The sequence below is a fragment of the Microcebus murinus genome, chromosome 15 (genome assembly GCF_040939455.1).
Source record: "Microcebus murinus isolate Inina chromosome 15, M.murinus_Inina_mat1.0, whole genome shotgun sequence".
NCBI lineage: Eukaryota > Metazoa > Chordata > Mammalia > Primates > Cheirogaleidae > Microcebus > Microcebus murinus.
The window spans coordinates 61,628,478-61,643,621 of record NC_134118.1 but is presented as its reverse complement, the minus strand read 5'-3'; positions in this window follow the sequence as shown (position 1 = coordinate 61,643,621).

Sequence of the window (15,144 nt, the reverse complement as noted above, 5' to 3'; positions counted from 1 at the left end):
GTTTAGGGCTGGAAGATAGGGATGATTAACCTCTGCAGGCCACTCATACTCTATCGAACATAAGACATAAGAGGTCAATATGATCTTACAATACAAATACATAAAATTGTCTTTATTTTTTTGAAGAAGAACATACCCAGTTTAGTTTCTTCTTTACCCTTTGAAGTGCTTTTTTTCAGATTGTTAATCACATTTTATGATTGTGTGGTGGCTTAGAAAATTTGCATGTGGCTGTTACAAATTGTACATTTTATTTCAGGTCTAAACCTAAAACAATATATAATTTCTTGATTATCATTCTGAAAGCTAACATTTTCTAAATATTTGCTGCTTTACATTGGTATGGATACCTAATATTATGATAAAAAGTTTTCAATATGTTAGATAACAATATGAACAGCAGCAGCACAAACTTTTGCTCTCTAAACTCTGGTTGATTTTATGAAGTCCTTCTGTGTTCATAAATAAAACACTATTATACTTGCCAAAGATTCACTTGAATTTTTCCATATTCTCTTTAGCAATAAATGAACCACTATTTACTGAGGACATATATCTTTTTTGTACTTAATGTGCTATTGCCCAAATACAATTTTTTAACTTTTAATATATTCCAAATAGTCAGTATGACTGCTCAAATGAATATGAGCAATTCATTTTACATGTATATACATATACATGTAAGAATGATTTGAAAACTTGGAGACCTTTTGTGTCAATCTGATGACTAGGCCTACGGACAGAGAAGTGATTTAAGATATTAACTTTCCTAACACAATGAAAATTCAAAAATGTACCCAAATCCAGTTGAAGTACTTAGAATGTTAGAAGGAAAAAAAGATCATTTGTTTTCTTACACTCGTACTCTGTCCAGTTCAAGATTGAAAGCAAAAATGATAAACTACTGAGAAATTCATATGTTGGGTCACGAAGTCTAACCCCAAATTACATACTGCCTTTGTCCTGATGATCATACCCTGGCTACTGAACTATTTCCAGAAGCCAAATCATTCCTCAGTAGTAAATTAGGCACTTAGGAAGATACATGTTTAAAATTTCTGGGAGAATCCCATGCCCGCTATGTGTGGGTGTGTTTTACATGGGTCAAAGCAAACTCTTCCAGGTCCTGCTCAGCTCTGCTCCAGGTCCGACTAGACACCCTAGATCTAACCTGAAGAGCTGTCATCATGCCAAACCTCAGGGATATACCCAATATTGTGGTCTCTCCAAGTTTTAGTCCTACAATACTGAGCAACTCTTACTATTCTTAGCGTACAGTCTTAACGTTGAGCTTTGTGCCAGACATGGGTACAGGAACAAGGCTTTTACCGTCTTGATCAGCCTTTCCAAGTCACGATCATAAACAAGTTCTGCAGCCTGGGCCTCTAAAAATAAAGAACAGGGCGACATACCTTCCAAAGAGGAAATATACTTTCTGTGCTGCAAAGCTTTTGCCAATAGACACTTGTAGATGACTACATGAAGCTGTTTATTTGGATTAAAATAAATATTCATCTAATCACCCAATTCCAGATGTTTGTTGTATATTTTTTTGTCATGTAAAACTCTCCAAAGTTTTAATAAGGAAAATAGTTTTTAGACAATACCCACCTTCTTCTACACTACTTTTCTCTACACAGTTGATCCTTGAACAACACGGTTTGAACTGCATGGGTCCACTGACACACTTATTTTATTCTGCCTCTGCCTCCCAGAGACGACAAAACCAACCCTTCTTCCTCTTCCTCCTCATTCTGCTCAAAGTGAAGACCATGGGGATGAAGACCTTTATCATGATCCACTTCTGCATAATGAATAGTAAATATATTTTCTCTTATAATTTTCTTAGTAACATTTTCCTTTCTCCAGCTTACTTTATTGTAAGAACATGGTATGTCATATTATATACATAACATTTAAAAATGTGTTAATTGAATGCTGATGCTATTGGTAAGGCTTCCAGTCAACAGTAGGGTATAAGTAGTTAAGTTTTGGGGGAGACAAAAATTATACTTGGATTTTTGACTGCATGGGGGTTGGTATCTCTGGCCCCCAAATTAATCAAGGATCAACTGTACGCTAAAGTTTAGTGGGTTTGGGGATACAGAAATATGGGGTGCTTTATAAAGATTTTGACTGTGGCATCGTATTATAATATGCATTGGCCTTTAAATATTGTGTTTTACTTAGATTGAAAAATCAAAGTCTAATATCCTATGGTTCCTGCTTTCCCTCTTGTTTCTATGTGCCTCCTACCCTGCCCTCACCTGGGACCTCCCCAGAGTAAATTTACTCTGCTCAACATTAAGGACTTTATTCTGTTTCAAGAATGCTTCTCTCTTTTTCCCTTCTTGCCCTCCCCCACCCCCTTTTCCCTTTTCCCCGTCTTCCTTTTCTGTTTCTTTGTTTTAACATCCACAGGAGTGGGAAGCAAATTCTCCTGGCTGTATATGGAATACGAATTTCCAAATGTTGCACTTGGAAAATAAATAGAAGTTTTAGGTTGACAAAGGCCATTTTGAACATTCAAAATGTGTGAAAATAAAGACTAATCAATTCTATTCGGATGTGTGTGGGTGGAAAACATCACTTTAGTGTAGAATGTAAGCCTATTTGCTCGGCTTTTTTTTTTTTTTGCACAACAGGGCGATGGTTTCAATAGCCCTTTTGCACCAATTAGTAACAGGCCACAGTAGTAAAATAAACCTTTTGTCTGCCTCGTCAGACTCTTCGTCCTATTTGTCCTCACTCAGACCCCGTTAGTATGGAGAAGGAAACACAGACAAAGCGGGGTGAGAGCACAGAACGGTCCCTGGGACACAGGGGGCTGTCCCGGTACCTGGTCTGATCTCGGTGGCTTCTGACTTCTCCTGATCCACGCTAGCGTTTTCTGGTGATAGTAAAGCAGTTCTTGTTATCATCACTGGTGCCTACAGAGCCAAGAAGAAAGGGAGGATGTACTTTTCCTACTGTCGAATACCGCGGGCTTGGCCTAAGGGAGGAGACCACGAAGAGCCTGAGATTCACAAGCTCCTTCTTCTTCTCAGACGTGCGTCTTGACGCAGCTCCACGGCGCGGCCAGGGGTGTCCCCTGCTTGAGTAAAGGCCATGAAGGGTGGGGAGAGAGCAACTTTTAATAATACATACTTCGTATACTTCAGAACACTAATGGGAGCTGCCCAAACAGATCAAAATGTGAATACCTGCCCATGGGGCTGTATTTTTGTTAGGAGTTTTCTGGTAACAACAGAGATCAAAAACTAAGACTGTTCTATTAGGTTAAGTGAAATACGCCAAATACAGAAAGACAAAACTGGAAAGCTCTCACTCATATGTGGGAGCCAAATATTAAAAACAATTGATATCATGGAGACAGAGAGTAGAATGATGGGGGGGAGGACAAAGTGGGCATGGTTAATGGAAGCAAAAATACAGTTAGATAAGTAGATAGAATGGACAATAGTTGGTAGTACAACTAAGTGACTATAATCAATGATAAGTTAAGGTATAATTTAAAATAACTAAAAGAGTGGAATTGGTGTGTTCTCAACACAAAGAAATGATAAATATCTCAAATGCTGGAGACCTCAGTTAGTCTAATTTGATGAATTCACATTATATGTCTGTGTCAAGACATTACATGTACCCAATAAAGATATATAACTATTATGTACCCATAATAACTAAAAACAAAAACTTAAACAAAAAAGCAAACAAAACCTAAGTCTGTTGTTTTAAATATGCCTGACTGATCAAGAAAATGGGTAGTATTCTACATTAGTTTTGTATATTTTATTGAATAATTTTCTTTTTTTTTGAATTCTTTTTAAAGCTTTACTGAAGTATAATTTTAAAAATTATATATATTTCAGGTGTACAATGTGATGGTTTGATATATGTATACATTGTAAAATGATCACCACTGTACACTTTTATATATTTTTGATTCTGTGTATTTTAATTAGACAGAATAATTAACCTTGCTTTCATATATGTCATCAAAAGAGTAAACAAAATCACTTAAGCAATACAGGAAAAAATCATTTAAAAGGAACAGAAATGGCATTTATAAAACCGGTCTACCAATAACTTCATTTTTATAGAACATGCCTTTTCTTATGATGCTATTTTGAAAGTGTTCAAATGATATGAAAGCTACCATATTTTAAAAGTCCTAATGTGGATACTTAAAAAAATCCTGATACTGATATCCTGATACTTCAGTAATATCCCAATACTTTAATATGTACTGCAAATTTTATGTGTGATTTTATAAAATTATTATATAATCTTGCTGGGACATTTTTGTCACTCTCCACTTTACGTAAGAGAAAAGTGACTCAGAGAGGTTGCAGTATTTGGTCTTCAGTACAGTGCTGGCAAATAGGAGACCCAGGACTGGGGAAGCTCTTTCCATATCAGTGAAACTCTTCTGTATGTTTGAAATTTATCTATCATTTAAACAATTATTGTCTCTTTGATGTAGCAGAGCCACAGGGACCACAATTAAACAGTGACTCAGAGCAGTTTTCTAAAGCTTTCTTCTTGGACTTGACCACAGATGTATCTGTTTGTCTCTAAGCTCTCTCCACATCAAGACTGAAAGAGCCCAAGCAGGTCATGAAACTGAAAGGATTATAAAGTGCTGTATCAGAAAAGGAGCAAGAAATCCAAGGAGCATCTCCTAGCTGACACATGCCAATAAAGAGGAGTCCATTGCTTTTCCCCTCTGCTGGTGTCTGCAGCCTGTCACACTCGCAGGGTTTGTTAGGCACCGGGAGCTTGGCTTGGTCCTGCCACTCGCTTGGAAGCAAATCCAGAGAGAGAGAGAGAGAGAGAGAGAGACTGTAGGACGTATGCTCCTCTAAAGCAAGACAGTCAAGATAAAAAGAAGAGAAGTACACCAGGCAGTTCATAACACAAAGAAAAACTTAAGCAACTGATGGTTCTTCAATTCGAACAATTTACACAATTGCTCTAGTAAAAATATAATTGACATATTGAATTGATCATGGAGTTGAAATTAAAACTCATGATTAGTGTTTTGTGCATTTTGCTTAGTTTGCCAAATATTAGTGACTTTGAATTCTCAACTCTTTTATCCCAACTGCTACAAATTCTTCAGTTAGAAAAGTTCTTACATTTCCCTTTCTTCTTTCCTTGCCCCCTTCCCTCCCTCCAACCCTTTCTTTTTTCTCTCTTTCTCTCTCTCTCTTTTTCTTTACATAGCCATACCAGAAATAATAAGAGGCAAAATGAAAGGAAACAAAAACAGTTACAAATCCAAATGTATAATTATCTTCAAGGGAAATTCCAAAGAGATGAGGCAAGAGAGAAGTTTCTCTTCATATTTGTGTACAGTATTCTAATTAAAACATATTAAAACTGACATTAAAATGTTACTTTTTTTCTCTTTTTGAGACAGAGTCTCACTCTGTTGCTCAGGCTAGAGTGCAGTGTTGTCATCACAGCTCACTGCAACCTCAAGCTCCTGGGCTCAAGTGGTCCTCCTGCCTCGGCCTCTGAGAGTACTAGGATTCTAGATGTGAGCCACTGTGCCCTACCAAAACTAATGTGAAGAAGAATAACACAGAAACAACAATGAGTGGTCTGAAGAAAATGGAAAGATGTGTCTTCTCAGAGGTCCCGAACCTATGGTGAGTTGTATAATTATTTCATTATATACTACAATGTAATAATAATAGAAATAAAGTGCACAATAAATGTAATGTTCTTGAATCACCCCAAACTATTCCCTTCTTCTCAGTCCATGGAAAAATTGTCTTCCATGAAAATGGTCCCTGGTGCCAAAAAGGTTGGAGACTGCTGCTCTACAAAAGCCACACTTAACTTGAGAGGTAAAAGAAAGAGCAGGACTCTTCTAGTCTAAGCTATGTGATCTATTAGATCTACCTCTTTCTAACTCAGGGATGTCTTTGAGCCGTGTTTTCAACATGCATTACAGAGGGGGAAATAGCGTGAGAGCGTAGATGGTGAGGGACATCACTTAGTGCTGTTCTGTATCATTGCTTGTCAATAGATGACTGAACTTTCATATTGCAGTGACCAGAAAATCTTCAGAAAATAAATCACTGGCCCATGGTTATTAACATCTTCAAACCACTAGGTATAGCATTCTTGCCCCTTAACAATGCTCCTTCCTGTTCCTTTCCGGTCGCTCAGTGACACAAGTTGGGGGCTGTTCTTGGCACCTTCTCCCAGGCAATTCCCCAAAGTCATTGGGTGGGAGACGCTCTAAGGAAAACGCTCATCTTCACCCCAAAACGCTTGGCCAGGAAGCGGCACCATCCGCCAACTCTCATACTTGCGCTCACTCTCACACCTGCACCTGCCCGGCCTGTGGTCGCGGAGTGGGCTCAGCCTCCTGCCCGGCCTGGGAGTGCCTGCTCCTTACTCCGTTGTCTGGCATAACATGAGACGTCCATGTCCCACAATGCAGGCCCAGGTAACAGAGGTTTCCTGGGCCACTCTAGGGGGGCCACTCTACTCAGTTTCTTTGGCAGGTGGAAAAGGAAAAATCATTTCAGTGCAAATATATTTTTTGGTGGTGACGGTGTGTGTGTGTGTGTGTGTGTGTGTGTGTGTGTGTAGTTCAAGAAGAATGTAAGAAGTGAATGTTCATATTTTTTAAGCAACTAAAATGAGAAAAGAATATTAAAATCCGTTTACACTTACTGAATAGACCTACAAAGGAAATTCTGAAAGGGCTGCTCAGCCCTGTTTGTGGAGCCCTGGAAATGCATGCATTTCACAACATCTCTGAACATGCTCTCTCCCCTCTGATTTTCCTTGACCTGGAAGCCACTGACTCAGGCCCCTACCCGTTACGTATGGTTACAGGAACGTTAATTACTGGCTGTAATCTGCTCAGTATGCTGGAGAAAATAGCAAGGGTAACTAAGCTGGTTTGAGAAATACAGACATTTAGAGAAGTAAATGCCACACTCAGAGGTATGGGGTTTTGTGGGCACATAATCGGGCAGGAATGTGGATGCTCCCATCTTACCCTTTGTGCAGACATCGGAGACAAAGATGCACCCTGCCAGAGTGCTCGCGCTGATGCCCGAACGCGGAGGGGTGTTAGCAAGCATCTTTTCTTGTCACAGGTAAGGAATCTGAGGCTTAGAAAGGTGTAGGTCATTTACCTAGTTTAACATAGATTATAAAAGTTTAATAGTGGAGCAGAAAAGAAGTTCTGAATTTTCACCTTAAGGAAAAGTAACTTACAAATTTCAATAAGTTTTTATGCTTTCTGTTGACATTAAAATATATTCACCCTTTTTTTCCCTTTTTTGCCAGAATCTATAACATGGATAAAATTCTATCTCTGTGTCGTACAGGTATTGAAAGCCGGTCCCCTGGGTATGCTCTCCACCTTAAGGGGATGGCTGATTCTATCCTTGTCATCCCGAACTTCTTATCTTTCTTTAAGACATGATAAATTAGGGAACAACTCCCTCTACATGACAGCAGCACTTTGGGGAGGCTGAACATGTACCTCTGACTCAAGGCTGAGTTATTATAAGGAAAACAGAAAAGGAAGGGAAAAAGGTTTTAATTTCCCCCTGTTGAAGACAGTTTGTCAGCATGAGAGACAGACACACGGAACGTGTGCGGACTTGCACTTCTATTCGGAGATGAATAGGGCAAGTGTTTCATCCATGACGTCTTCTAAGCACTGCCTGGAATGCAAAATGACGTGGTTTTTCTGGAATACGATTCCACTTGAAAGGCCAAGAAAAGGTGATAGGTTTTTAATACACATTTGGGTGCCTTCAAGGTCTCCCTCTATATTCAGAATGAAGATGCTCCTGAAAAGCTATCTACAGAGAATAAAGCCATCTGGTTAAAATTCCATCATGATGGGTTTTTTTTTTTTTGGGGGGGGGCTGGATTGTATAATTGATTGAAAAAATCTTCAAAACAGAAACACGTGGGGGAAAAACCATGCATAGACTACAGAGAAATAGAAAAAGAAGATCGTTGCCACTCTCCAGTTAAGGAACACACTGCTGCCATCCACAATAGTTCCGGCTGCCGGTGACACCATCACAAGAATCAGTCTGTCTGTCTTTCTGCCACCGCAGACATCCTCCTAAGTTGATCTAATCTTGTTTCTATTCTTAAAATCTTTTGGATTGCTTCTAGCTACTAGATAATGTCAATTCAGCATTACAATCCTGCCTCCCTTTCCTTCCTGATTTTCAAATCATCTTCCCCCAACAATTTCACTGAAATTTTATGTTTAAATTCTAGGAGATCTTGACAGAAACTTTATCATTTGTCTGGGCTGCTCTACCTTTGCTTTCACAGTTCTTTCCACCCTTCAGGGTCTAGTTCAGCTCCTATATCTTCCAGCAGTAACGCTGCTCTAATTTTCTCGCATAATTAATATACCTGTCCCAGCAGTCAGCACCAGCCGCATGGGCGTGTGACCATGCAGTCACACAGGGCCCAGCGCTTAGAAAGGCCCACCCCGTGCTTGGCTCGCTACTCTGCTATTGCCATCTTGAAACCTGAACCCCACAAATAGTACAGCCAGTCCTTCTCCAGTACTCCTAAAGTTAATAGTTTCATATCTCTGCCCCAACAGTTCTCATCCACATTGTTGTTTTGACATTATCTTTGTGCCTTCCACTTCCACTAGCAAGGGAGCTCTAGGAAGCCATGGATCTGATTTGTTGAATTTCTAGAAGCATCTGGAAGAGCAGTTTGCATAGAGTAAATTTGTTGAGGAGAAGCAAGAATACTTCTCAGAGCTCTTCAGGAAACAACTGAATAAAACCAACGTCTACTGAGAATAATGGTGCCACAGTCTGAATGTTTGTGTCACTTCAAAATTCTATGCTGAAATTTCATCCCCACTATGATGGTATTAAGAGGTGATTAGGTCATGAGGGTGGAGTCCTCATAAATGGGATTAGTGCCCTTGTAAAAGAGGGCTGAGGGAGCTTATTTGATCCTTTCACCATGTAAGGACACATATAAGGTGCCATCAGTGAGGAATGGGCCATTATCACACACCATATCTGCTGGCATTTTGCTCTTGGACTCCCCAGGCTCCAGAACCGTGAGCGACGAATTTCTGTTGTTTATAAATGGCCCAGTCCAAGGATTTTGTTAGAGTAGAATGGACTAAGACAAATAGTAAAAGAGCTAAGAAGTCTTGCACACTTAGTATTTACCAATCACTGTGGTTTATACTATACAAGCAAACCTAACCTGGTCTTTACAACATGAGGAATAGGAACTATATTATGACTTTGTTTTCCAGATGAGAAAACTAAGGCTTAGAGAGGGAAGGGCTTTAAAGCCACACCCTAAGTGGCAGAACCAGGAGTCAGTGTCAGATCTGGCTCCCATAGCATCAATGATTCTATGTTCTTAAGTGACAGAGAATTATGAAATTCCCATGCACTGAAAAAAAACTAAGGATATTCTTTCTGGAACCAAAAGCCAAGGCAGTAACACTCTCCTCTCTTGCGATTCCAATTCTATGTTTATAAAACCTGCCTACCACACACCTAGACATTTGAGATGTCAAAGTAGTTTCTTACAAGAAAATGCTTTTTTCAGTTTATGTGAACATTTCGCCAAATCTGCGAGCAGCGCCCTAAGCCATTCCTTTAACAAAAGCACCATCTTTGTCCTTTCAGGTCTTTTAGTCGTAAAATTGTATATTATTTAGAGAAAAGATGTTTCAAAGGCAAGACAAAATCTAGGGAGAAAGAAATATCGGAATCAGACTCAGCTGAGCAAGCGGATCGGGTTGCACTCGAAGCGGTGCCAGCCGCCCATGCCTGGCTGTGGTCCTCAGACACAGTGGTGAGGAAGGCCGGGCTTTCCATGCCCTTCTGAGCGTTCGAACATAAGCACATCACATTCACGGAGACCCACCAGCAAGGATTAGCGTAAAAGGACAATTTTACTGAGTTGAGTTCATCAGCAATTTTTTACTCATCCGTTTATTTTTAAAATATGTCTCATTTCTGTTTCAGGCCTTTGGGTTTTTTTTTTTGTTTTTGTTTTTTTTTTTGAATTTTTTTTTTATTTCGGCATATTATGGGGGTACAGATTTTAAGGTTTCAATAAATGCCCATTTCCCCCCCTCCCCCCAAAAGTCTGAGTCTCCATCATGACCATCCCCCAGATGGTGCACATCTCAGGCCTTTGTTTTTACTGCTTGATCCAAATATGGGCCACGCGTGAGATGGGTGCAATGCTTTGAATACGTTACTTTAAGAATTTGCATTAAACACATCAAGACATTTCCAAACTCATCACACATAGGCTGTAGCCCGGAATACGTGGTTTTGTCTTTCACACGGAGAGATTGTTCAATAAAAACCTCACTGGGGCCGTCTTTCATATTTTTAAGCTAATTATGTATTCTGAAGCTTAGGTCTTTTTATAATTGTTATCTGCCTCAGTGGTTTTGGATAAGAGATAATGCTTTTGCTCCCCCGTTCTAGAGGAAGCGTTATTAACATATTCTGAGCTTCCTGGAGCTTTGCGTTGTTTCCAACCTTGTTTTTAAATACTTAAATGAATTGCTTTTCGCCCTTTCCCAAGGAGCATAATATGAAGAAATAAAAGGTTTGATTTCCACTTGGAGCTGAAGGACTGATGACAACATCTGTCCACCGTCGCAGTGTTGTTCCACACTCTCTAGATGCACACTTGCTCTCCATCCAGGAAAACCAACACTCCCTTCAGAGCGTGACATCTAAGTGACTCCAAAGATAAGCTGCTCTGATGCCTCTTGTCCTCATTGGGTCCCTGCTGGGTACATTTTTAATCCTAAATTTTGAGAATTAAAACCAGACATATAATGATCAAAAATGGGTAATACTTACCAAGATTCTATTCTTACATCACATAAAATGTCATTTTTTCCCCATTGCACTGGGGAATTTATAAGAAGGGTCAAATCTCTTTCCTTCCAAAATCTTGTGTTCAGTAATTTATAGTTTTGATGGCTAACCAACCACCCTGGAAGGACAGAATTATTTACTACAATAATGGGATTTATGTGGACTTCCACTTGAGGTAGTACACAGGTTATGCGGGACCCAGTAAAAACTGATGTATAAACCACAGTTATCATTGTTGGGATATATTTTTATCAATGCCAAACTGGTGGTATTCCAAGTGACATCCACATTTTAAGGTGACAATATGAAGTTCAGAGACATATTCCCCAACCGGATCGTTCCTCTGGCACCTTGCCAATGGACCATTTGAAGGAAATCTGTTGTGGTAAATGAGAATAAGACCGTGGCTTCTGTAGACCAGAATTTAAAAAATTAAAAATAAACAATAAGACCATAAGTAGGTTTTAAGAACTATACAGGGAAAGAGAGAGGAGAACTCATTTTAGTCAACATTCATCTAGGTGCTGTGGATATCAACTAAACCAATCTTCACAAAACTAAACCATAGGAACCCTTATTTCTCTTTGCCAATAAAGAGACTTGAGGCTGAAGTTAAGTTACTAGCCCAAGACAGAGCAGTAAATCTGGTTTATCTAGGTCTAAAGCTTAAGTTCTTTTTTTTTTATTAATACCATGGCAACAATTATTTTGATCTTAAAATTGCTTGTTTCCTTAGCACATTGATGTTTATTGTCATAAGTAAATGAGAAGTGTGATATTCTATATGTGTTAAGCCCTAAATGGCAGATGATGAAGGTATTTATTTATCTACCTATACACTATTTAATGGGAAAAGTTGTATTAATAATTTGAACATAATGAGGGATATCTCCTTGCAAAAATTCAGACAGTTTCTCTTCCACATTTATATCTTTCATCTAGAGCTATATTTAAATCAAAGTTATCAGCAGATCATACTAGGGATCGGTTAGTGCCACAAGGCAAAGTAAATTGACCATATTAGAAGAAAGGTTAATTGTCCCCTTGCTAACTCCAACTTTTGCACCAGGTTTATTATCACCCTTGAGATACAACCTGCACGATCAATTTCAAATATCAGAGCATAACCTACGCTCTACGGGGAACCCATAAAAGAAAGCTGAGGAGGCAATAGCTCTACAGTTAGGAAAAAAAACCCACAATTTTGATCGTGCGTGGAAAACATCAAATTAAACCCGGTACTCAGTATTGACTCAGCATACCAGCTTCTCCCAACACTGCAGCTGAAGCTGTAATCTTCTGCTAACTCCCTGGGGTGAGACCTTTCCTCCTGCGGCACTGCTCGCTGGCAGCACAGAATGGAACAGGTGCTGGCTTCGGGGGAAGCTTATGATTAGTTTCTTCAAATATGCAAAATAATGCTTAAAGGAAATAGCCTCTTACCATGCCTAAAATGTTGAAAAACAAGAGTAACGAGGTTTACAAAATTTCTTCTTTTCATACTAATTGGTTTCAGGTTCAGTGAAAAATTCCTTTTAGGTTTTTGGGTTTTTTTCCCCCTCTGTCCACAGTTGGTCCTCAGTGCTCTGTTAGAGAGCTCTTCTCATCCTCTCCATCCTTTTTATCTCTGCACAGGTCTGGCTAGTCACGCCCGGAGTTTCCCCGTGTGCCACCTACGTGTTCTCCAGCACATTGTTTTCTCTACAGTCAGGCTAGGGAATGACAGATTTCTCTCTGTCTGCAGAAAAGTTGGAGGCATAGAAGGTAATGGTGAAAGAGTCAAAGTTGTCAGGGTGGGGTGGAGAAGGTGATCAACTTATTTAATAACCATTGACACACCCCTGATTTACTCTGGGAAGATGAGATAATATCAGTGCACAGATGTGAAGAAATAGGGCATTCTGACACCGCAAGGGTAGGCCAGAAATTTGAAGGTCATTATTGTGCCATGTGGTTAGTGCCAAGAATTTACATAGGTAGGTAAGGGTGTCATAGTTCTGCAGTATCTGAGAACAGTAGACTTGTTGAATGAATGAATGAATGAATGAATGAGAAAGCCATATCAATTCCATAGATAAATGCAGATCTACAGATAGTACTGAGAGAAAATATTTTACCATTTAAAAAAAAACAAAATGAAAAAAACTCAACAAAGCCTGAGCCACTAAGAGGAGCTGACATATCCTAATTGCCTGTTGTGTGCCTGGCACCATGCTAGGTCCTTTACATACACTATTTATTTAAATTTCAACACCTATCCTGCTTAGTATTAATATCTTACGGTGGGCAGGTGACAGTGGCTCCTAGGGACCCTCTCCCTGCTGGCATTTGTGCCTTCCTGTAGTCTCCTCTCGCAGTGAACAGGGCTGACTTGTGTGACTTGCAGGGTATGCAGAAATGATGGTATGTGACTTCCAAGGCTAGGTCATAAAAGGCATCATGGCTTTCACCTTGCTTTCCCTTAGATAACCCTCCCAGAGGGAAGCCGGTTGCCATGCCATTAGCACACTCAAGCAGTGCCATGAAGAGGAACATATGTTGAGGAATCGGGGCCTCCTGTCAACAACCTGCTCTAACTTGCCAAGCATGTGAGCGAGCCACCTGGAAGCAAATCCTGCAGCCCCAGATAAGCCTTAGGTGGCTTCAGCTCTCGCCAATTTCCTCACTGCAATGTCACAGAGGAACCCTGACCATAGAACCTGCATCTACTTGAACCAGCCCCACCCAGTTAAGCCCCTCTCAGACTCTTCACCCATAGAAACTGTGTGTGGAATAATACATTTTTATTGTTTTTAAGCCACTATCTTTTGGGGCCATTTGTTACGTGGCAGTAGATAGCTAATACAAACTCTGATTGCCCTCATTTTACAGATGAAGAAACAAAGGCTATGAGAAGGCAAGTACAAAATGCGAATTGTTCCCCTTCGTTGAGCACCTACCAGTGAAGACTTAGGTCACAGAGGATGGCAGAGGCAGGATGCAAGGACCAAGGAGGAGAGTAGCCAGTAGTGGATAAAGAGGCAAAGTTCACTTATTCATTTCCCCAACAAATAATTCTTGAGCATCTACTATGCGCCAGTTACTGTTCTAGGCCAGGATGATGCATCAGTGACCACCACAGATCAAATTACCTGCCTTCTTAGAGCTTACATTCTAGTTGAGGGGTTATCGATTATAAACAACCACACAGAAAGGGTAAATTATGAAATACAATGGAAGTCAAGGGAGAAGAACATGTCAGGAAGAACAAGGTCATGCTGAAGGCAGTCTGTGGCTGCTTCCTTCCTGCACAATGCATCCTTATAGCAAAGCCCTTTATCTGAGGCTGCCTAAATGCCTTGCTCTGTCTTGAAAAATGTAACCTATTAGACAGGGATCATTTTCCCCTTTTGTACACCCATGGATCCCATGTGCCTAGAGCTAAGCCTGGTATATAGTTTGCGTTTAGCAAATATTTATTGCAGTGACTTAAGTTCTCAGAAGAACAAAAATTGTAGTGGACTTAGCTGCCTGAGAAGTTTGATATTCTTCAGCTGTTTTAAGTGAGCGTGTTATTTAAGACACAGTGAATTCTGCCAGTGCAACTCCTTTTTCATTACCCATAGAACAAAACTCACTGGGTAATAAATATGATTTTCTTTTCAATAGTCATGCTAGAAATTCACTTGTGTATGCAAGATCTTACATTGGAAAACCAATGTACTAAAAATATAGTAAGACCTCTAGAATCCTCTAAGAGGTAAAGTATGAAGTATGGATATGAGATTTTCAAACAAATGTCCTTAAGCCAGAAAAGAAATCAGTCTCATTACTCACACACACATAAATACAGGTGTCTGTAGTCTGTTTAGTTCTACCAAGGGCCTTTGGCAGCTACAAAACACACACAATACCATCATGGGGAGACCAGAGGCTTAACAATTCATGATCGGCTAGCCCACCCCATTTAGGGACACAAGAGTCTCCCTTAAAGCCTATGGTCTCAAAAAATAAATTCTAAATTCATGAAAGGGAGACATTAGGCAATCATATTTGTTAATCAAAATAATGTATTATATTACAAAATGTGAATACTGTGAACAAATGTGAACCTGAAAGAGCCAATCCTTCAAGATAGATCCAGAGTGGCTAACTGGGCTTAAATTTAAAACAGAGAAAAATGGTCATTTGCTGACTAGAGGTCAAACATTTACTCTGAAGTCCCCCAAACTCAAACACCTCAGTTCAACTTGGGGATTTTCATAGGTCA